The sequence below is a fragment of the Mirounga leonina genome, unplaced genomic scaffold, assembly GCF_011800145.1.
Source record: "Mirounga leonina isolate KUSES-001 unplaced genomic scaffold, KU_Mleo_1.0 Mir_127, whole genome shotgun sequence".
Classification (NCBI taxonomy): domain Eukaryota; kingdom Metazoa; phylum Chordata; class Mammalia; order Carnivora; family Phocidae; genus Mirounga; species Mirounga leonina.
Window position 1 is genome coordinate 33,516,681 of NW_023270316.1, and position 22,234 is coordinate 33,538,914.

At 42.2% G+C, this 22,234-nt stretch overlaps 1 pseudogene; it reads left to right on the plus strand.

Annotated features, from left to right (window-relative positions):
- Positions 1 to 3,057: 3,057 nt before the first annotated feature.
- LOC118009659 lies at positions 3,058 to 20,529 on the plus strand (annotated as a pseudogene).
- The last annotated feature ends 1,705 nt before the right edge of the window (positions 20,530 to 22,234 follow it).

The following is a 22,234-nucleotide window of genomic DNA, read 5'->3' on the forward strand; positions in this document are numbered from 1 at the left end:
CACAGGCAACTAGTAACTTGCAAACTGTAAATAATCCCCAATATAAAGGACACTGGAAGATGGTAGGGCTCTTGCCTCACTTCTTCTATATACTCTCTCTTCCAAACCCCACATTATCTGGCCATAAACCTGAGAAACAGGCCTTGTGACATTTGTTGCTCAATTCTTTTCCCCTCATGTTTGCTGCAAGTGATCATACTGGTATCCTTGGTTACTTCTGCAACATTCAAGAGACCCTCAGATAGAGCACAATAAGCCAATAAGTAGATAAAGCTACAAGTAAATAGCTGTTGGTCCTAATGATTTCTTCTGAGACTTTAAGCAAACATCCCATTTACTCAACTAACATTTATAGACCATTTTCTAGGTGGTGGGAACTGTGCTAGTCCCCAGGGAGAGAATTCAAAGATGAACAAGACTTATTCTTGACCCTGAGGTCCTTTCAGAGCAGAGACACTACCCTTTCTCAAGCGCTGCACCTGCCGTGGTTGCCTTTTCTCAGATCACAAATCTTCACCCTGGCTCAGCAAGTTTCCAGACATAAAGAAACCATGCCTGTTGCTACGTCATCCATCTACTGCAAAGTCTAGGTCTCAACTGGAGATGATCTTGCCCCCCCAGTGGAGACATTTTTGGTTTTCCCAGCGGGGTCAGTGAGTGGTGATGCCACTGGCACCGGGTGGGCAGTCAGGGATGTGCTACATTGCACAAGATGGTCCCATCCCCCAAGACAAAAATTATCCAGCCCAAAACGCCAATAGCACTGAGATTGAGAAACCTACTATAGAGCATCTTTATTTTAGCCATTCTGTCCTTATAATGTATACCACTTTATTCCTCCATTTATTGTCTCGGCAACAGTAGCACTAAGAAAGGTTTGTGCCTGTCATTGATTAAGATGGAAAGCAGGAAAAAAGAAAGGAGGTAAATCTTCCTCCTATATCTTACTGTAGCCAGCTAGAGGTCTTACCAGAATTCCCTTTTTTTTTTTTTTTCCCTCTACACAGGTCTAGAAAACTAGAGAAGAAAGAAAAGAATCTGGTCCAGTAATTGTAGGGCAAAAATATATCTTTTGTCTTTGCCAATATTCTTTGTCATCCCATCCATATCCAATGTGTATTTTTGAGTTTCTTACATATTCCACTTGCTGCATGGCAATCTCTTCTTCTTGCTTGTTTCCACCTAACCAAGTTCAACTGCTCCCTCAAGATCTAGCTCAAATGCTGATTCATTCATTTATTTCATCTATTGCAGGCAGCAGTGACAAACCACCCATCCAGCTTACCCCCAACCAAAACACACTCCTACTGTCGCTACTCCATCCCTCCCTTGGTCAATAATCCCACCCCTGAGTAACTAAAGTGTCATAATTTTTTGTGACTCTCCAACTAAATTATAAATTCTCTGAGGTCCTATTTCTAATTAGGGAGAATATGGGCACTTTTTTCTTAATCTTATTTGACTGAAAGTGTGAAAGTTACACAATCATATAGCACAGATGAATAGAGGAAAGTGATAGTACATTTCAGAATAATTATTGCTATAAAGGTGTTATCTTTCGAGGAAAAAAAGTGCATTGGTCTAGAAATCTCCAAAGTCAGCAAAGGCAACTTCATGTATCAGGTTCTCGAAGAGTTCTTTTTCCTTAGACAAGACTGAAGAAGAAAAGAAACATTCCTGCTTTTAGGTCCATCAGTAAAGGAATTTGAAAAGTTTCACTTAAAATGTAGACAGCTTAGCAGATTTATTTAAAGGTAGGAGTGGGTTGTGAAAAACAATAGATTTTTATGCAAAAAAAAAAAATCTGCTTTGACTTTATTAAAAGTAATGACTCACCATTGCTCCCCTTTAGAGAAAAGCAAGATAAGTCTGTATATCACACATTATTTCTTTTCTATCCAGATAATCATAGAAGCTCTTTGGCTTGGCTAAGCATCTACTTTTTCAGCATTATTGCCAGCCATTCATTATCTTATCATTGAAAAGCAAAGCCAGATGCAAAAAGACATTTCGATTCGTCTGCCCTTGCAATGTTAAAACCCATGGGAGGGGCGCCTGGGTGGCTCAGTCAGTTAAGAGTCTGCCTTCGGCTCAGGTCATGATCCCAGGGTCCTGAGATCGAGCCCCGTATCGGGCTCCCTCCTCAGTGGGAAGCCTGCTTCTCCCTCTCCCTCTGCCCCTGCTTGTGTTCCTTCTCTTGCTGTCTCTCTCTCTGTCAAATAAATAAATAAAAATCTTAAAAAGTAAATAAATAAATAAAATAAAATAAAATAAAACCCATGGGAGCAGACATGTGGCTGACCACCACAGGGACTCCATGGAGAGATGGCCTTGGGACACAGACTGAGCAGGAGTTAAGCCACACTAGGCTGCAATGGTACATCAGCTAATTCCTTGCTAGGAGCACTTGAGCAAGTCATTCACCTTTCTTAACCCATGTTCTGGATATTTCACAAAAGCTTATCAAGGACTTAATGAGATAATGCGTCTAAAGTGCTTAACGAAATGCCTGTTATCTAATATGTGCTCAGAGAACAGTAGAGACGAGTAGTCTCTTCACTTCAAATGCATTTGCTTTTGCCCTCAGACCTATATGCCCTTCCCATGTTTGACGAATTTTACTCAGGCTCTCTCGAAATAGAATTCTTTCCAGTTTAACATCTTCTGTCCTTCATACTCAGGGCACTTTTGGCTACCTTTTCGTTGACCATATATTTTCTAAAATACACCTTGGGAGAGATGACATGTTTAAAATGCAGTGGCGCAACCTGCTTATAAGCTCCAGGTCTGAACAAAGTGAGGACATGAGGAATGAACATGAATTATGCACTCAATCACACCAAGAGTTCCGAAACAGGAAAATTGACTCTGCTGGGTGCGGTTCTACAATCACATAATGTGGTTTACAGCTTAAAATATCAACTATAAAACACCATCTTGAAGTGAGTTTGAGTTTGGCTGTCACCACAGCAAAAGGAAAGCCCACTCACACGAAGAATGACCTTTACACCTGTTCGGGTTTCTTAGTAACTTAGTTTAACAGATTGTCTATACGAGATGGAGTTTTATGACTGGTATCAGTCCAAAGGTGGCGAAAACATGAACAAAGTGTGTTTGGCCATATTTTTCAGTGCATTTAGTTCTTGTGAAATGTAACCAACACATGGGTTCCTGGAACATGGAACTGTCTTTCTTTCTTTTTTGTACCCAACAAGCAGAAACTATAAAATGAATGTAACTCTTCTTCCAATCATCCCAATAGGGCAAATGGTCTTTAAAAGGTGTTCATTCCAGTTAAAAAGCAAAAAATTAAGCACTTCCACCAAACCATTTCCTTTCCTCCAAAAGTCACCTCTTACTCAGCGCCTGCTTATGGTTCCACCTGATGAGCCTTTTCGGATGAGCGAAGTGTGAGATGCACAAATGGAAGGTAGGAGAGTAGACCACCAATCAGTGAACATGAAAAGAGGTGAGAAATTAGGTTCTGTCATAGAAAAAAAAAAATCACATTGGGAGATTGGAAACAATGACTATCTCATCCTCCTTGAGAAAGATGCATATACATTAGCTATGCAGTGGATATGGATTAGGTTTGGCCCATGTACATTTTGGGAAACAAACATGGATTCAGAAAGACCCGGGAGCCAGAGGAGGAGACAGGCAGCGGACAAGACCGTGCATCCTCTGGGTTGGAGCTCTCAAAATCGAGCAGCTCTCACAGATCCACAGCTACCTGCTAGGAAAGGAAATGGTTTGGTGGAAGTGCTTAATTTTTTGCTTTTTAACTGGAGTGAACACCTTTTAAAGACAATTTGCCCTATTGGGACGATTGGAAGAAGAGTGACATTCATTTTATAGTTTCTGCTTGTTGGGTACAAGAAAGAAAGAAAGACAATTCCACGTTCCAGGAACCCATGTGTTGGTTACACTTCACAAGAACTAAATGCACTGAAAAATATGGCCAAACACACTTTGTTCGTGTTTTCTCCACCTTTGGACTGATACCAGTCATAAACCAGGTAAACCAAGATGGAGAAAATACCTGAACTCCTCCAATGTTCTGCTGCTTCTCACTGGAACCCTTGGGAGGAGGAAGGGTTTTTAATCAGCTCTGCTCCTGTCTCCCTCTGCTTTGCATCTGCACGCCTCTGTATGCTCTTGTTTGTTTCCCCTGAAGTGGAAGTTAAAGTATCAGAAGAATGTCTGGTCTCACCAAGTTCCCATCTGCTCTAGAGAAGGAAGTAGGGAGACTATCAGACTAGTAACTGTTTTTGGAAAATTTGCGGAACAAAGAAAAACAGAACAAAAACAAAGCAGAAAGGGTCAGATAAACTCCAATTAAGCAGACAAGCTTGATAAGGTTTATCCAAATTAAATCTCTTAACAAAGATGTTTCCTCTTCATTAATTTTTATGTAATCACATTAGGCAAAGCACCTCCATCAGTGGCTGCTGATGCTGGCTTTATGAAACCCGGCTACCTTTGCCTACAGCAGGTCTGCAGCACCTACTACTGACGCTCAAATCAGTTCTTCAAAAACCACTGGTCCAGTAGAAGCCAGAGGACAGTCCTGACAGAGAATCAAAGACCAAAGGAGGAAATCTGAAAAGGATCTGTCTGAAAAGCTTGAGAGCCATCAGGATGGTGGGACCCAGAGCAAGGAGAGGTAATAAAGGCTAGAAAAGCCTATGATTTTTTTTTTCCCCTTTGCTTTCTGATGGGGACATTCTTTTTGAATGCCTGTTGTCTGTGCAAATGGCACTCTTGGCTAAAATATCCAGACCTGCCAGGTGAGCATTACATGCAAATGGTCTCCTCTTGGTCCCACTCATCCCATGATGCCATGCTCTGGCTGGGCCAGGGGAAAGCAACCCAAGTATCAGCAGGAAAATAAGACAACCTGGCCTCCCACTTTGCTCTAACGATTTCCATATCCAGTATGACAAGTTTTCCCGGGACAGGCCTGCAACCACAGGCACATGTCTCACCCTGTTAAGACTCCATAGCAGGTAAAGCAACCTGAACTCCCCATGGAAGAGTCGGGCACACAAACCTACACCCACACAAAAAAGTGAGGGAAGCCAAAGTGGGCAAAACTTTCCACCCATTTGCTTCCAAAGCCCATATCACTGGGAGGGGGTGAGGAGCGCGGCTCAGTGTTCAGAGGCATGCTCAAACCTTTCCATGCGCTTTCTTTTCTCCAGCTCCATGCATACCAGCAGGAATCTGAACAAGATGGGGGCTTAAAAGCAACACTTTGGAAACTTCCCGGAATGAAAATCTACCTTCTCGTTAAAAAAAATAATAAAATAAAAATTCCTACTTGGTTTCCCTTTTGTGGCACTTTCTTTTCTCTCGGCTTTTTCTTAAGTCCACCGTCCTCCTCACATTTGGAGCTAATCCCTGACGCAGGTAATCCCTCCATCTCTTGTTACTCACACTGAAATTTTCGCTTCTCTTACTGGTTGGTGCACTCGTGATTAGTTCTAGGACATTAGTATTGTCTGATTCTATTTGTCACCTTTTAATTCTTGACTGAGTCATGTGGCCAGGTTGAGGAGGGGCTCCTCGGTTAACTACACTCTCTGACAACAAACAGAGTGTGCTAATTAACATGTTGTTAGGAAAAAGAACAGAAATGGTTTCAAATCCCAGGTTCAGTACTTCACTAGCTCTGGGGCTGTGGACAAATTTATGAACATCTCTAAGCCTTCGTTTCTTCACAAAATGGGGACAGAATATATTATAAGAATTAAATAAGGTAGTGTATGCAAAGGAGCATCGTGTCTGGCATCCGGCAAGCTGAGTAACATTAGCCATTACCAGCATCATCACAATCATGCTTGTCATGAAGCTACACAACTTCCCAGGCCAGATGGTGGGAAGTGAAGATGAATACCCTTCTAACTTTGAGGCGCTCACAGTCAACCCTTAGACATAGACATGTAACCACATAGTCACATAACATTCTCAATCTGACCATCTGCCCCAATTTTTCTGAATTCCTTATATTCAAAAAGATACAGAGCCATGCCTTTGAGTCAAATGATGAATCGAAGCTAAATATTTTTTATTCAACACACTCATCAAATCTCTAGGAACTTAATTTGCAAGGTTTTCTTGATGAGGCTTCGTCACTATTTTCCATTCTTAATTCTCCAGAGTGGTATTGTTTTGTTTTTCTCATGGATAGGTACTACCCATTTAAAAAAAAAAGAAAAAAGAAAGAAAGAAAGAAGAAAGAAAAGAAAGAAAGAAAGAAAGAAAGAAGAAAGAAAGAAAGAAAGAAAGAAAGAAAGAAAGAAAGAAAGAAAGAAAGAAAGAAAGAAAGAAAGAAAGAAAGAAAAGAAAGAAAGAAATGGACGGGGTGCCTGGGTGGCTTGGTTGGTTAAGTGACATACTCTTGATTTCAGCTCAGGTCATGATCTCGGGGTCGTGGGATCGAGCCCTGTGTCAGGCTCTGCGCTGGGTGTGGAGTCTGCTGGGGATTCTTTCTCTCCCTCTCCTTCTACCTGCCCCCTCCACCCCCCACCGCACACATGCGTGTGCGCGCTCTCTCTCTCTCTAAAAAGAAAAAGGACAGCTATAGAACTCCTAAGAAGCTAATTTTCCTGGTTCAAATAAAAATATTAAAAATCAGAACAGCAGACTCAGGACCCCTTCTCCCCCCACCCGAGTACAAACGAACATATCCCCAATGCCATTAAACTAGGCAGCTTCTAAAAATCTGACATTAGTGGCCAACATTTTCTGGCTCTCAGAGTCCTTAATCACGTTAGCGAATGAATCATTCACTAAAGAGATCAGGGCTGGTATTCTGACACTAATTCCCAAGGTGCAGAATACAAAGCTGAATCATATCTGCCATTTTTAGGTGACTGTGACAGTTGGTCATAAAGTACCAAGTTTTGACAAAACACCGAATTTCTTTACTCTCTGCCTTGCAGTTTAGCTGGAAACAAAACCTTTTCTCAAAAAATCTTAAAATTTTTTCCACATCTACATGCTCCAAATTTTTGTAGACGTCTTTATGACTGTTACTTTGATGTCTATGCCAAACAGGATAAACCCTTGAAAGGCAACACTGCTAATGAACACAAAGATCTTTATGTAATTGTAATAGCCAGTTTGGCTAGTTTTATGGGTGTGTGTACATTTAATTTTGAGTTGAGCAATATCCAATTTGGCAATGAGCTAGAATAATATGAGTCTTTCTGCTTGTTTGTTTTAATTACTAACAACCAGAGAAAAACTATTCACAGCAGCCAAGGGAATTAAAATCAGAAATGCACTCTACTACTTGAGTACTGCCCATTTTCATGCCAAAATGGATGTCACTTACTTGGGAGGTGCAAGAGTCAAGAGGGGCAAATTCAGAGCTGTGATAAGTGAGGAAAACATAAAAATAGGTGTTTTTTGTTTTTTGTTTTGTTTGTTTTTCATATAAATAGAGGTTACGTTTTTGAGGGATAAAACAACTCTCCTTCAATGTTGTGAAAGAAGCCCCAATAATAATCATTCATTCATTTGATACTATTTATTGTGTGCCAGGCCCTGTTGTAGGTGCTGAGGACCGCACAATGAACAGGTAAACAAACACTCTTTTCACAGAGCGTACATTCTAGCGAGTAATAAACACAGTAAACCAACAGAAGTATGATTTCAGGTAGTGCTAGGTGCCATAAAAATAGCTAGATAGCTAATCAGAGAATGGCTCTCTGAGGAGTCAATATTCAAATAGAGATTTGAATGGCATGAGGTTGGTGGGGGGTGGGTGGTGTGCAGCCATGCTGGAATCTGGGAGAAGAACATTCCAAGCAGAGCGACTGGCAAGAGTAAAGGTCCTGAGGCAGGAATACACTATGACTGAACAAGAAACAGCAAGAGGCCAGTGAGCATAGAGAACAAGGGAGAAAGAGGTGAAAGGTAAGATCAGAAGTCTTGGCAGGGGATATTTATACAAGGATGTGTGGCCTATGGAGAGATGTTTGAATTTTAATGTAAGTGTAATGGGAGCCACTGAAGGGTTTTATGAAGGTGAGTGGCAAGATCTGACTTCTGCTTTCATGAGATTGCCCGGCTGCTGTATGCGTAGACAGTCTCAAGAATAAAACCCGTGAGGCTCTGTTAAGAGGCTATGAATGGAGTTGGGCAAGGGATAATGGCGTCTCAGATCTGGACGCCCCACAGAAGCACTATGAAAAGGTCAGATCCAAGAATTTGAAGATTGAGCCAATAAACTATGAGTAGATTAAGCTTGGGGATGACCATTTTTCCTAAAACAGTGATTGTATTTGCTGTACCTAAAAAGATGCTCAAAAATATTTGTGAAGTGAACAAACTGATCTGAGAGTCAGAAAATACAAATCTTAGTCCCACTCATTTACCACGTACGGAATGGTTCCTTGCCTCAGTCTGATGCCCAGACACGTGGTGGGGGTCAGGAACTCCTTAATGAGGAGAGAGGTAGGCTGCCACAGCCTGCAACTGCAGTCACAAGGCAGGCAGTGACCAGAAGAGCCCAGGTCGAGTTTCTACGTGGATATGTGGGAAATACAAGTTGTCCTTTCTCCAGGGCCCACATTTTTCCTGAGAGCTTATTTAATAGGTTCCCCATTGCCTTCTCAGTAGAATTCATACCCCTTGGCCTGGCATTTAAAGTCTTCCATGATCCATCGCCCACTCTTCCTACTTCCAAACATTCCCCTTCATATGCCCTATATTCCAGTCCAAATGAATTAAGTCCCGTATTTTTTTTTTTCTGCTTCCATATCTTTGCCCATGCTAGGACTTTCCTGCCCGATCATCTTCTATTCATCCTTCACAAGACCCAGCTCAATCTTTATAACCTTTTCTTCAACAACCTTCCCTCACTTCAAACCTCTCCGTCAAGGCTGAACTCCTAAAAACTGCCCCCCTACAAACTGGAGGGCAAACCCCTGCTGTCAGTCATCTCACTGTGGGGATACTTTGAGGGCAAAGTCTTGAACAAGTCATTGGCTCACATATGTCAGGAAAGGCCCAGAACATGAGCTCTTCTCTTTTTTTACTATTTCTGTCATAGTACAAAGGGTTTAGATCAATGCTTCATTAATCTCCACTTCTTTGTGTAGAAGTTAGAAGAAAACAATCTTTAAGAACAATCACAGACCAGTTTTCCTAGCCTTGCTGAAGTCACGGGTCTTAGCATGAAGCTCAGGTTTGGACCTAACCACATCTCCTTTCCAAACAAGTTTTTTCCCAAACTTTCCAGATGCCTTTACAATCTTTATAGTTACTTGGCCTCAGTTTTGTTTTTTTTTTTTTTTTTAATCTGTAAAAATCAGGGTAATCACTGTAACTACCTCACAGGGTTGTTTTGTGGATTAAGTCAGTTAACATAAATAATCGTGTCTAGCATATGTGTTTAAAGTTATATACATCAGGTCTTTCTGGAAGGGGAGGAAAGCCATGTAACTGACTAGTAACAGTTATTGAGACAGATAAACAGCCCCAGAGGAGGATGGAAACCACCTAAACTTTGCCTTGCATCTCCACTCCCCCTAGTTCCTGGCCAGTGACAGACTTAGACACATCACACCACTCTGTGAAGCCAGCTTTCCAATGAGCCCAAATGCCCACCCCACTTAGAGCTACTGCTGTGTAAGTGGGCTCTGCAAATGACCCATAAAACACACACACACACATACTCATGCGCGTGTGCACCCCCACACGACCGATCAATCTATCAAAGCAGGGCCAGCAGATCAAAGGGAGAAACTAATGCTTTATGGTTTCTGTAGTGAATGGATCCCATAGGCCCGTGGCATTCTTGGCAGAAGTTCCTTAACCAAAAGACTCCCACCCCACTCCCCCCTCCTTAGAGCGCTCCTGGCAGCATTTCTTCCCTCCACCATCCCATTTCTGTACTCTGGAATCCTCTGCAGTATGACACCTTCCAGAAGGTATGTTTAAGCCACAAGATAAGAGTTATACCCCCATATATGAGTCATTCGTATTATCTTGCAACGGGGAATCCTTTTAATGGAGGCAGCCCACCCTCACTGCAGAGAATATGCATTGCCTGACTTCATTCTCTTGCTTTTCCATTTAACCTCCTCTCATACCTCAGGCTCTGGGAGTTCTTCCTTCTATATGCCAATTCCTAATGCCTGGACCTGACACCCCTGCAGTTTGGATGACGACCATGATGATGACCATGATGATAATGATGACGACACTGAACACTTACTATTAGCCACACTATGCTGAGGGACTTACAAATATAACTCCTCACAACAACCTAATGCATGAGGTATTATCCTCATTAAACTCAGGAGGAAACTGAGGCCTAGAGTGGTTATGTAATTTGGTGAAGTCACATAGTTAGGAAGTGACAGAGCCAGAACTTAAACCCAGAATCATCTGGCTTGAGAGCCCATAACTCAACCACTTTGATGTACTTTCTCTCCTTTGAATGACCTATTTTTACTCACATCTTGATCCCAGCCTGCCTACTGACCCTTTAATTTTGCATGTCCCTCAGTTTGAGCCTACTTGGCAATCCCAGTCAATTCTCTTGAATCTAACCAGACAAAGAAGCCTATCTTCTGACTTCTCCGTGAGGGCAAATGGACAGACAATGAACTGCAGAATTCGAAGTTGATATAGAGGGACACCTGGCTAGCTCAGTTGGAAGAGCATGCAACTCTTGATCTTGGAGTTGTGAATTTAAGCCCCACATTGGGTATAGAGATTACTAAAAAAAATAAATAAACTTTTTAAACTTTATTTAAAAAGAAATTAATATAGAATATTACTTATAGTTGTATATATTTATTCCTGGGCTACATTACATTGAAGATTGGCTAACTCAGCAGTTACACCTAGAATACTTCTCTTTCCCACATCCACTACAGAGGCTCATAAAAGCTATAGAACTCTTGGGGCACCTGGGTGGCTCAGTCGGTTAAGTGTCTGCCTTCAGCTCATGTCATGATCCCAGGGTCCTGGGATCAAGCCCCGCACCGGGCTCCCTGCTCAGTGGGGAGTCTGCTTCTCTTTCTCCCTCTGCCCCTCCCCCTCCCTCGGCTCATGATCTCTCTCTCTCTCTCTCAAATAAATAAATAAAATCTTAAAAAAAAAAAAAAGCTATATAACTCTTTTCCAGCCCCTTTTCAGACAAGAGTGAACATATGACATAGTTCTGACCAAGAAGAAGTAGGAAGTCCGTAAGTCAGGGGTAGACAGGCTTCTAAAAAACAAAAAAAGGAAAAAAGATCACCAGTACTGGACCCATTCCCCTTGTTGCTGCCATACAAACGTAGTATCTAGAAACAATTCGGTAATGTTGAGGCAACAAAAAAGCATGCCAATACACTGAGGATGGTGGAGAAGAAAGATAGATTCTTGGACTTTGAGGACATTGTTGAGCCTCTGCTCACCCACTTGTATGTGAGATAATTAAACATTTTATTGCTTAAGCCAGTCAGTCAGCATACTTGCAGCCTAAAGCATTCCTTACTGATACAGTAGCAACAATAAATGGTTTACATCGCATATTATGGATTCCATTATTCAAAGAAATCCTTTGCCAGCTTCTAAATATACTAAGTTAAACCTCTGGGAATGGTCACAGAGGCTCTGGGGTAGGAGGGGCCTAACATCTTTACCACAAAGACCCCAATGCCAGAAAAGGGCACATCCTGGGAACCAGCCTACCCAGAAGGCAATGTGTTGAACTGTATCTGATACACTGAATGAAGAAAAATATAAGATCAAACAAAAATAGTGACTTCTATGAATTCAAGCCAGACAATATCATCACAGGAGGAAAAAAGTAGCATAATGTCCATGACTCAGAGTCAGAAACCTGTGTTCTGATCCCAGCCTTGCTGCCTTGGGGATAGCAACTAAGCTCTCTGGGCCTCAGTGTCCTCATTTGTGAAAGGAGAGAAAAGACCAGATAACTTCTTGATGCAAAGGCATATCTGAAACATTTTCAATCCATATATTTTCCCACTGAAGGTGAAAGCATATGACTTAAGGGTCAGTAAACTTTCCTTTTGCCCACAAAAAGCATGGAAATACAACCTTATACCTCTCCTTTCTAGATACAATGAGTACAAAGGTAAATATTCCTTAGCGATTTATTTGGTAAGAATTACGAGGATCTGCTGACAACATACATCATTACCCAAAGTTCAACCAAATCGTAAGACAGAATCAGTGTTTATTTCATTTAATGTTCTTGGTGACATAGGGCAACCGAGGACTTCCGTTGTTTCGTATCAAGGGACTTGCAGAGAGGACCCATCTGAGTGAAAATTTATATAAATGAAAAACAATCTGCCCAAAGGCCAACTTATAGAGGCTTTGCTTTTCCTCTTTTCCATTGCTACTTCTGTCACATTATCCATCCTTTTCCATTGTAGATATATGCCCCCATTGCTTGCCCCCAACAAAATTAATCTCATCTCATTTTTTCCCTTATATCACTGCCCTCTGCTTTCCAATGTGATATGATTAGATTACCAAATAAACTAATCCTGTGTTATTACATCAAAAGGAGAATTCCAGCCTCAGAGAGGATGTTAAATCAAGGAGAAAGAAAATGATGGGATTTACCTGGTGGATAAATCCAGAAAAATTTAAAATCCTGAAATTCTAAAACCTTGTCATTTAATTCTTCCATGTTCTTTCTTCACATAACATAACACGACTGAGCTTCTTAAGTAGCTATTGCAGACTTTCTGGTTTGAAAGTGGTATGCTAGACACTATAAAAACTCACAGATAAATAATATGTTCTCTGCCCTCAAGGGACTTACAAGTTATTACGGTAGTTACATAAATACCTCTAATATACAGCAGTCCAAAAAGCAATATGGAAGCGTTAGGAAGAAGAAATTAATTTCAACTGAAAAAGCTTTAAGGAAGAATTAAAATGGAGACACAGACAATGGCTCGTGTTTATGTTCTATTCTGAAATATGCTTTCTAGTTTCTGAAGTGCCAACCTGCCCAGAACTTAACTTAGATCAAAAAGTTAAATACTATACTGGCATTTTGAATGACCTGGCTAGGATCTTCAGTGTCATAGCAAGATTAACTCTTAAGGAAGTGGATTCTGCCTTCCTTACAGCTGCTTCCTTGCCTTCCCCATCCCACATAACCAAGATACATCAGGAGAAAGAATGTGGAACCCAAAGCCAGGAGCACCAAGGACAGATACAGAGCCAGAGTATGCTTCTGCCCATCATGGCACCATCCCTTCCTCTTTTACCTAATCCTAGCAGCAAGAGAAACCTCCCACGAACTCAGGCTTTCCCAAATCTCAACCCCAACAGCAATTCCTTCCATTCACAGATTTTTTCCTCTCTCAACTCATGCCTCCTCTCCTCTGCACCCCCTGCCCCGGCTCTGTCCTAGTCAATATTCTGGCCTTTGCTTCTGACATGCTTCCTCTCAATGCCTCAGCGTGTCTGTTTTGATGAAAAAGAACATCATGTCATAAATGGTGCTGTCTGACGCTCAGGCCGTGAGCAGCCAAGGAACTATAAAGATCTGTTTAGAATCATGACCACTTAGCAGGCACACGGCCACTAGGGCTTTATGACCATTAATTGGTTTATCCTCCCTGAATCCCTCCAAGGCATCTCTTAGTATCTCCATTTGACAAATAGAGCAAAACTAAAATGCAGAGAAATTGACTAATTGACTGACTTGCCATAAGGGGAAGAAGATGGCAGCAGACTATTAAAAGCAAGTCCTGTCATGAAACTTGAAGATTTTGAATACTTGCCTTTCTGCAACATGTTAGTATCCAAGGTTTTTTTTTTTAATTTGGAAGGCGATTCTTGGAATTCTCTAATTTACCCACCTCTACTTTCCAAACCAGAAAATTAGGGCCCACTGAGGTCAAGGACTTGCTCAGGGTCATGTTGTGACTAAGAAGAGGAGGTAAGACTCCAACCCAGGTATCTGGGCCCCAAATGTAATGCTCTGTCCCCACTGAGGAAACCCAGATCCAGACACGTGAAGTCATACAACTTGCTGATAGCAGTGCTGCACCAGAGTTCCAGGAGAGATGTAAGAACAGGTGTATGCTTTGTGCACTGTGCAAAGGCCTGTGGCCAAGGAGGCAAGTGGAGACTAGAATGCAGCCTGTACTCTCTCAGCCAAGCTCCATGCTTTGGGATGGGAGTAGCATCCACCCAGAAGGAGGGGCACCTCTGTGAGGGGCAGCCGCCGCCACTCACAGAAGACCCCTTCTTCTAACATGCACTAAGGCACCACATCCAGACCAGCAGCAGCTCCTAGACCACGTCTCTTGGCTCCTCATCTAGTGCTGAATAGGAAGGATAAGCTGTCTTTGGAAAATGGAGAAAGGAAACCAAGAATGATATGCGGCTCCTAGTTTCTAGGATATTATTGTATACCAAGAAGAAGGCAATGTAACCAGATTGCCTGGCTAAAAATGTGCCAGGATACTTCATGCTTGTTACAATATAACACACTCTAAATGTAGCGCAGTTGATTCAACTCCATATTAATTAAATATGTTTTGGGGTTTTTAAAAACACTTTTTGGAAAATGTGAGCAAGTGTTCCAAGTTTTGCACAAAGGAGGATGCCAGGATAAGTCTAAAATGATCAGGGAGCACAGTCTCTTTTGTGTTCAACCTGCCCTGACTGCCACTGAGCCTTCATCCAACGAAGACTGGGGCTGGGGTGGGGGTGGGGGGGCGGACAGAAACTATACTCATTCTCTCTGGAGGTACAACTGCCAGAAGAGAGATTTTTCCATCCTGGCCAGAGGCCTAGCCACTCCCTTTTTTTCTAGAACAGTGTTGTAGCTGCAACGCTCCTGGGGCTACACCTTCCACTAGAGCTGTATTAGATCTCCTGGCATGCAGGCTCTCCCCTCTCCGGGGAAGCCTGCCCCGGGCTGGCAGCCGAGCGATGAGGAGCGAGCAGGAGGAGCTGTTCACCACAGGGAGTGAGAGTGAGGGAGAGTCACATGCATCTGAGATGTCTAACTTGGCCAACTGGGTACAGGGCAATATCAACAACCAAAATGGAGAAAGGAGGAAGAGGAGAGTTTTGATGTCAAAGAAAATGAATTCTGCCTTAGAAATATTGACAGCCGGGGTGCCTGGGTGGCTCAGTCCTTAAGTGTCTGCCTTCAGCTCAGGTCATGATCTCAGGGTCCTGGGATCGAGCCCCGCATCGGGCTCCCTGCCCAGTGAGGAGTCTGCTTCTCCCTCTCCCTCTGCCTCTGCTTGTGTTCCCTCTCTCGCTGTGTCTCTCTCTGTCAAATAAATAAATAAAATCTTAAAAAAAAAAAAAAGAAAGAAAGAAAGAAAAGAAATATTGACAGCCAGCTGTAAATAAAAGCCTCAAGTTCAAAAAAATGCAGGGTAGAGTGAGAGGTGCAAGAATCAGGACAGGGGTCATGAGGCTTTCTTCTCTTTATCTTTGCATTGTCCAAAGAGCACATTATATTTGCCAGAAGGTTGAAAGGGAGGGTGGAAAGCAGGAAGAACATTTTCAACCCTTTCCATGATCTATTATTGCATCACAAACTCCCTCAAACTTAGTGGCTCAAAATAGCAACAATTTATTATTTTTCACCATTCTAAGGGCTGGCTGGGCAGTTCTTCTGCCCTATGCTGTGGTGACCAGGACGCTAGGATGACTGGGCCATCCAAATGGCCTCATTTCAAATGGCTGCTAAGGGGGATGGGACGCCAATGGGGAGCAGTGCTACAGCTGTCAGCCAGGTGACCTCACTTCTCCATGGACTTTTCTCTGGCTGCTTAGGATTCTTCCCAGGTGGCAGCTGGGTTCTAAGAAAGAGCCTTCTAAGAGAATAAACCCCAGTGTGCAAAAGCTTATTGACCTTCCTTTTGCACTGTGTCTGCTAATGTCATATTGGCCAAGGCTTGTTAAATGGCCAAGCTGTAATCAACATGGAGGGAAGTACACAGGGCATGAATACTAGGGACACCAAAGCAATAGTCCACTACACCTTCTGAAGGAACCAAGGGTGTTGCTTATAATATCACAATTAGACTTTTTAAAGTAGGACTCAAAATCTGCTCTAATCTTATCACTCACATTTCCACATGAGCTCTCACTCTGGATAGACTAGACTTCTTAGACTCTGAGACTCTGTGATGGGAAAGAATCCTAATGTCCACCCATTGCACTCACACACACACATGCGCACACAAACACCAAAACCTTTAACTACACTTCTTTTCAAAGGGGCTTTACTTGCTCTGGTCTTTCTGATTTCACACAAAATTCATTTTGTTCTTAGGGAATAAATAAAGGAAATTAGAGGAGAAACAGAAGGGCAGATTGTGATGTAGCTTTGTCTCCGGAGACAGACAGACCTAGGGAGGAATCCTGGCTCTGCTATTTGTTAGCCTGTGACTCAGCACTAATGTTTTGTTCTGGTCTTTTCTCTGAGCCTCAGTGTCCTTATGTGTAAAACGGAGATTGTAATAGTAGCTACCTCCAGTGACTCTTGGAAGGCCTCAATATGATAATGAAGGTAAAGTCTTTAACATGTTGCCTGACACAAGGTGAACATTGAAAACATGTTAGGTCCTATCATCCAAAAGACATAATTTGCTGTGAAGTCAATGACATGCAAACAAAAAGGTGACAACAGGGCTCTCTCATCGAGAGACCAAGCTCTCAATGCAAACACATTTAAAAATAAGGGGTGTGTGTGTGTGTGTGTGTGTGTATAGGGGGGAGGGGTGTAGCTGCAGGATTTCTTGGTTCAACAAATGAAAAGTCCAGATGCAGAAAAGGTTGAAGCCAGAGTTTAACCGACCTTGTCAAAACTCCGGTTTTGTTTGTTGTTTGTTGTTGTTTTCTGTTGTTTCTGTCTTTCGGTTCCACCCTGCTTTCCTCATGGGTGTCATTCTGAGGCTCCCTGTGGTGGCAAGACAGTCTCACCAGTATCTCTTTTGTGGCCTCTCATTTGTAAATCCTTTGAGGAAAAAGTCTGAGTAGCTCAGAATCTCAGCCCAAAACTCACCGCGTCTAGCTGACTCTGTTTGGAACACAAGCCCATGGCAGAGCCAATTGCTGTGGGCAAGGGAATCCTGTGATTAGCCCTAGGCCTTATGCTCGACTCCCCAGCCCCTCTGGAGTGTGTGGCTGAGAGGGCCAGAATGTGGGGCGCAGAGGACATCAGGCTGCCACTTCCAGAAGAACAATTGGGGGGAAGGGGAGGGTAACATGCCTCCACAATGATGGAGACCACAGTGTTATTTCTAATGATAAAAATCTAGAAATTACCCACAAAAGAGTTAAGTGAATTATAGAATATACATATGGGAATCTGGGAAAACAGTAATTTTAAATGAAAATTGAATGATGTGGGAAAATGAACATTCACTATGTTAAGTGAAAGAAGCTGGAACCGAAATATGCATGCACATCGCACACAATACTATAATCCCTAAATACTCACCCTGAGCAGAAAGTATGGCAAGAGTAATCTGTACAGGGGCGCCTGGGTGGCTCAGTTGTTAAGCATCTGCCTTCGGCTCAGGTCATGATCCCAGGGTCCTGGGATCAAGCCCCGCATAGGGCTCCCTGCCCAGTGAGGAGTCTGCTTCTCCCTCTCCCACTCCCCCCTGCTTGTGTCCCCTCTCTTGCGCTCTCTCTCTCTGTCAAATAAATAAATAAAATATTTTTTTAAAAAAAAGAGTAATCTGTATAGCAGCTAAGCGGCTGAACCAGAGCAGAGAGAAGAGGGTCGTTATGAGGGGAAACACAAGAATTATGTGCCAGAACACAATGCTATTAATTAATCACCACAGAAATAAAGTCCATTTGGAGAGAAGTCCATTTTGTTTTGCGCATCTGTATTTTTAACATTGTCATAGTCAAAGAAAACATCCAAGACATGCTTTAAACATGTACCTGCCTCTTTTTTTTTTTTAATCCCATCTTCTAAGAGAAAACTCAAGGAAACACCAAATTCCTATGTCAGAAATAACCTCTAGGTTTTTATTAAAAGCAAAAACTGTATGCCATTTCTATAGGAAAGTTCGACACTATATGTTGACGAATAAAGGAGTAAAGACACAAGAGAATGAGTAAAGAATTGAGGATGCCCCTAGACCTGCGTTTGTCACCTTCCTGCTTCTGAAACCTTCCAAGACTTGTCCTCACACTCCCACACAAAAATAGCTCTTCTTTTTATTATCTATTGATGGGAAGATATATATAACGAGAAGTCATTGTGACTTCGGTAATGCTTTTGCTCATTTATATTTTATTAATTACATCTACAATCTTTATTCTGTCAAATATGTGCTTGGCATACATGGAGGTCCCCAGACCCTTGCCAGAGTCCACACTATTGGGTGAAGCTGGTAAAGCTTATGCAATTCCCATAGATCAGGAAAAGAGTTTTTACAAACCCATACACAGTAAAAGATCCTAAAAAAATCCTCTTTAGGCACCTGTCTCTCTCCCTCCCTTGATTTCCCACTCACAACATCCAGCAGCACTCTTTCCCTCTCTAGCACCTGTCCGGCACTCCTCTGCTCCTGGGACAACCCCCCATTCATCACAGTGTGCTACTGTCTCTGTTTTCATCATGATCATGAGGACCAGTCCCTTGAATTCTTATGGAAAAAAAAAAAAAGTCCTCTGTATCATTATACTTGATTTCATTCTGGTTTCTCTCTCGTGACCACCTCCTTCCAGTTACAATGTCCCAGCTCTTCCAGGTACGCAGGACCGAACTCCTCTGCCCTTTAAAGGCTCACACGGGGTCCTGGCAATCATCAGTTTTGATCAAGCTTCCCCCAGGATTTATGCCTTCTTGTTTTCCCTGTCCCCTGCCAAGGGGAAAACCAAGCAGTCTCCAAACTTGGTAGTGTTGCTCATCAGCCAATGAGGAAAGACTTTCCAGGAATGGGAGGGAGAGGTCTCAGTCCTTCTCTAGCCATACTGTTCCTTTATAATGGAATTCTGAAGACGAGAGTCTGCGGCTTCCCCACTGCTTTTGTGTAGAAACCCAGGGAATAACTCTTACAGTGGAAATTTCAAACCAAGAAGGGATGGCAACATCTGGAAAATGAGGCCATTTAGACTCTTCCTTCTAGAGATTTCTTGATTCTGTTTGGATTTTGAGGTCTGTTTGTTTGTTTCTCCCAATAATTTTCTGGAGTGAATTTCCTCATGATAGCCCTAAATTCCCCCATGCCTGCCTGCTGACTCTGACCCTCAACCAATCTGATATCAAAAACAATCCCCTTTCTTGATTTGAATTGGAATTATTCATATTCCCCAGGGATAGGGTGATCAATTAATATATTGTCCAGATAAGAACACATTAGAGCACAAGAGAGAACTGTTAATAATTCAGCTGGGACAACAGGTATAAGCCAGATCTCCCCTGAGCAAGCCCTTGGTGAGCAAACCCTATATGATTACCCAAAGGCCCTAACACAGAGCCTTGTCCACAACAGATGCTCAGTAAATATCACTTCACTGATTGGATCCAATGTGTTGTGTCATCTTTCTGATGTTCGGTTAATGCCATAATACATTTTAAAATTCCAATGTTTGTCTTTTTTTTTCTTCTGTTTTATAACTCCAATTGTATGCAACAAGATATGACAGCACATTCTTCCCTGAACAATCTTAAATGGGCCCTATCAAACCTTTTTCTAAAAAGATACTTTTAGCTCTCTTTTCTAATGTACTGGAAGGAGGCAATCTTCTTTTCATGCCCAGCACAGCCATGGCTCATGGTGCCATCTGAAGAGTGTAGCAGCTCCAAAGCATTGGCTGCTGGGTAAACTGGTGTGTTTGCCTCTTGCCCATCTACTGGTCCCCATAAGCTGAAAGAATGTCTCCCTCTCATCATTTTCCTAAGGAAAAGACTTAAGGATGGCCTGACAGGAGGTGAAGTAAAGATCCGTATGCAGCGTTTTATTAAGATTGATGGCAAGGTCCGAACTGATAGAACTTACCCTACTGGTTCAATGGATGTCATCAGCACTGATAAGACTGGGGAGAAATTCCATCTGATCTATGACACCGAGGGTCACTTTGCTGTTCATTGGATTACACTCGAGGAGGCCAAGTATAAGTTGTGCAAAGTGAGAAAGATCTTTGTGGGGACAAAAGGAATTCTTTATCCAGAGACCCATGATGCTCACACCATCTGCTATCCTGATTCCCTCATCAAGGTGAATGACAGCACTCAGATTAATTTGGGGGCTGGAAAGATGACTGATTTCATCAAGTTTGACACTGGTAATCTGTGTATGGGGACCAGAGGTGTGAACCTGGGAAGAAACTGGCGTGATCACCGACAAAGAGGGGCACCCTGGTTCTTTTGATGTAGTTCAGATGAAAGATGCCAATGGTAACAGCTTTGCCACCTGGCTCTCTAACATTTTTGTTATTGGCAAAGGCAACAAACCATGGAGTGCTCTTCCCTGCAGAAAGGGTATCTGCCTCACCATTGTTAAGGAGAGAGACAAGGGACAGGTGGGCAAATAGAGCAGTGGGTAAAATGGTCTCTAGGTGACGTGATTGGAAGTCTTTACACTTAATGAAAGATAATGCAGCGTGATTAAAAATAATAATAAAAATAATAAATAAATAAATAAATAAATAAATAAATAAATAAATAAATAAGATATTTTTAAGCATTCCACAATGTGTGCTGTATGAGGCAAGGGGATACAGCCACGAGCACAGAGGATCCATGGTGAGTCCTTGCAGGGAAGGTCTACTGCAGGGCACATGCAGGGACACAGGTGATTTTGGTGAGGATGGGAACTAACGTGTATAGTGGATAATCCCATACTCTTCCTCCCCAGTACAACCTACCACCCTGTCCTCAATGCTCCTTTACCTGTTGCTCCTCCCTCTTCCTTTCCCTGTTCCCACCACAGAACCCAGGACATCACTAAGGTCATTCAACCCCACTTCCTAAATATCTCTCAAATCTCTTCAATTTTCTTCTTCCCACCAGCTCTCTTCTGAGGAAAGGAAAGCTGAACCATTTTTAAGCATTCACAAACTGCTAGAATCTTATTATAGGAGATGATGCCAGGATGATGTGGGAGGAGAAGGGGATAAGGCATTAGAAAGAGCCCCACAGGAAACCATGTTAAAGAGAAATCACAAAGAAGGTTGAGAAGTGGAGAGAGTTAGATAGAAAATCTGCAGAGTACACTGTCATGGAAACCAAAGGAAGAGTTTCCAGAAGGAGTAAGTAGTCAATAGTGTCAATACTGCCAAGAGATCAAATGAGAACTGAGAAGAGAACACTAGATCTAGCGAAGTTCATGACTAGAGATTATTTTTTTCAAAATCAAAGTATTGAATGCCTACTAGATACAGGACCTTCTTTAAAGAACACAGAGATTTACAGATCTGAGTTGCTTTTTTCCAGAGGCTGATCATGTAGTTTATAAGCAAAATTGCAAAGGCACCAGAAATATTCCCTTCTTCTTCTACAGCCAAAAAAACCTGTAAATACTACAGTACATAATGAGCCAAATGAGTGGTACAAATATATCAAGTTCTCTGGAACGAATACTATAAATCAGGAAGTTGTGTTTTTTCTGATAATCTGTATTTTAAGATTATTGTTAATACCCTGGAGCACTTCCAGGTAAAACAGCCAAGATGGAGAATGATTTAGAAACCATTTTAATAGAAAATGATTTTTTTATTTTTTATTATTTATTTATTTATTTTTAAAGATTTTATTTATTTATTCATGAGAGACAGAGAGACAGAGAGAGAGGCAGAGGGAGAAGCAGGCTCCCAAGGAGCAGAGAGCCCGATGCGGGACTCGATCCCAGGACCCTGGGATCATGACCTGAGCTGAAGGCAGACGCTTAACCATCTGAGCCACCCAGGCGCCCAAAAAATGATTTTTTTAAATAGAAAACCATTTAATACAACCCGGTTTGTATCTGGATTAGTCAAGATAGCTATGGTAGCATTCATCAAATATTCAAGGGGCTTTGATATAAAAGAAGAATGATATTTCTTTTGTACTGCTCCTGAGGGCAGATGAAAAACAAATAAGTCACAGGCAGGCAGAAATTATCTTAAAATTAGAGACAGAGACAGAAGGAGAGAAAGAAGGAAGAAGGAGGAGGAAGGAGGAGGGGAAAGAAGAAGAGGAAGAAGAAGAAGAAAAGAAGAAGAAGAAGAATAGAAGAAGAAGAAGAAGAAGAAGAAGAAG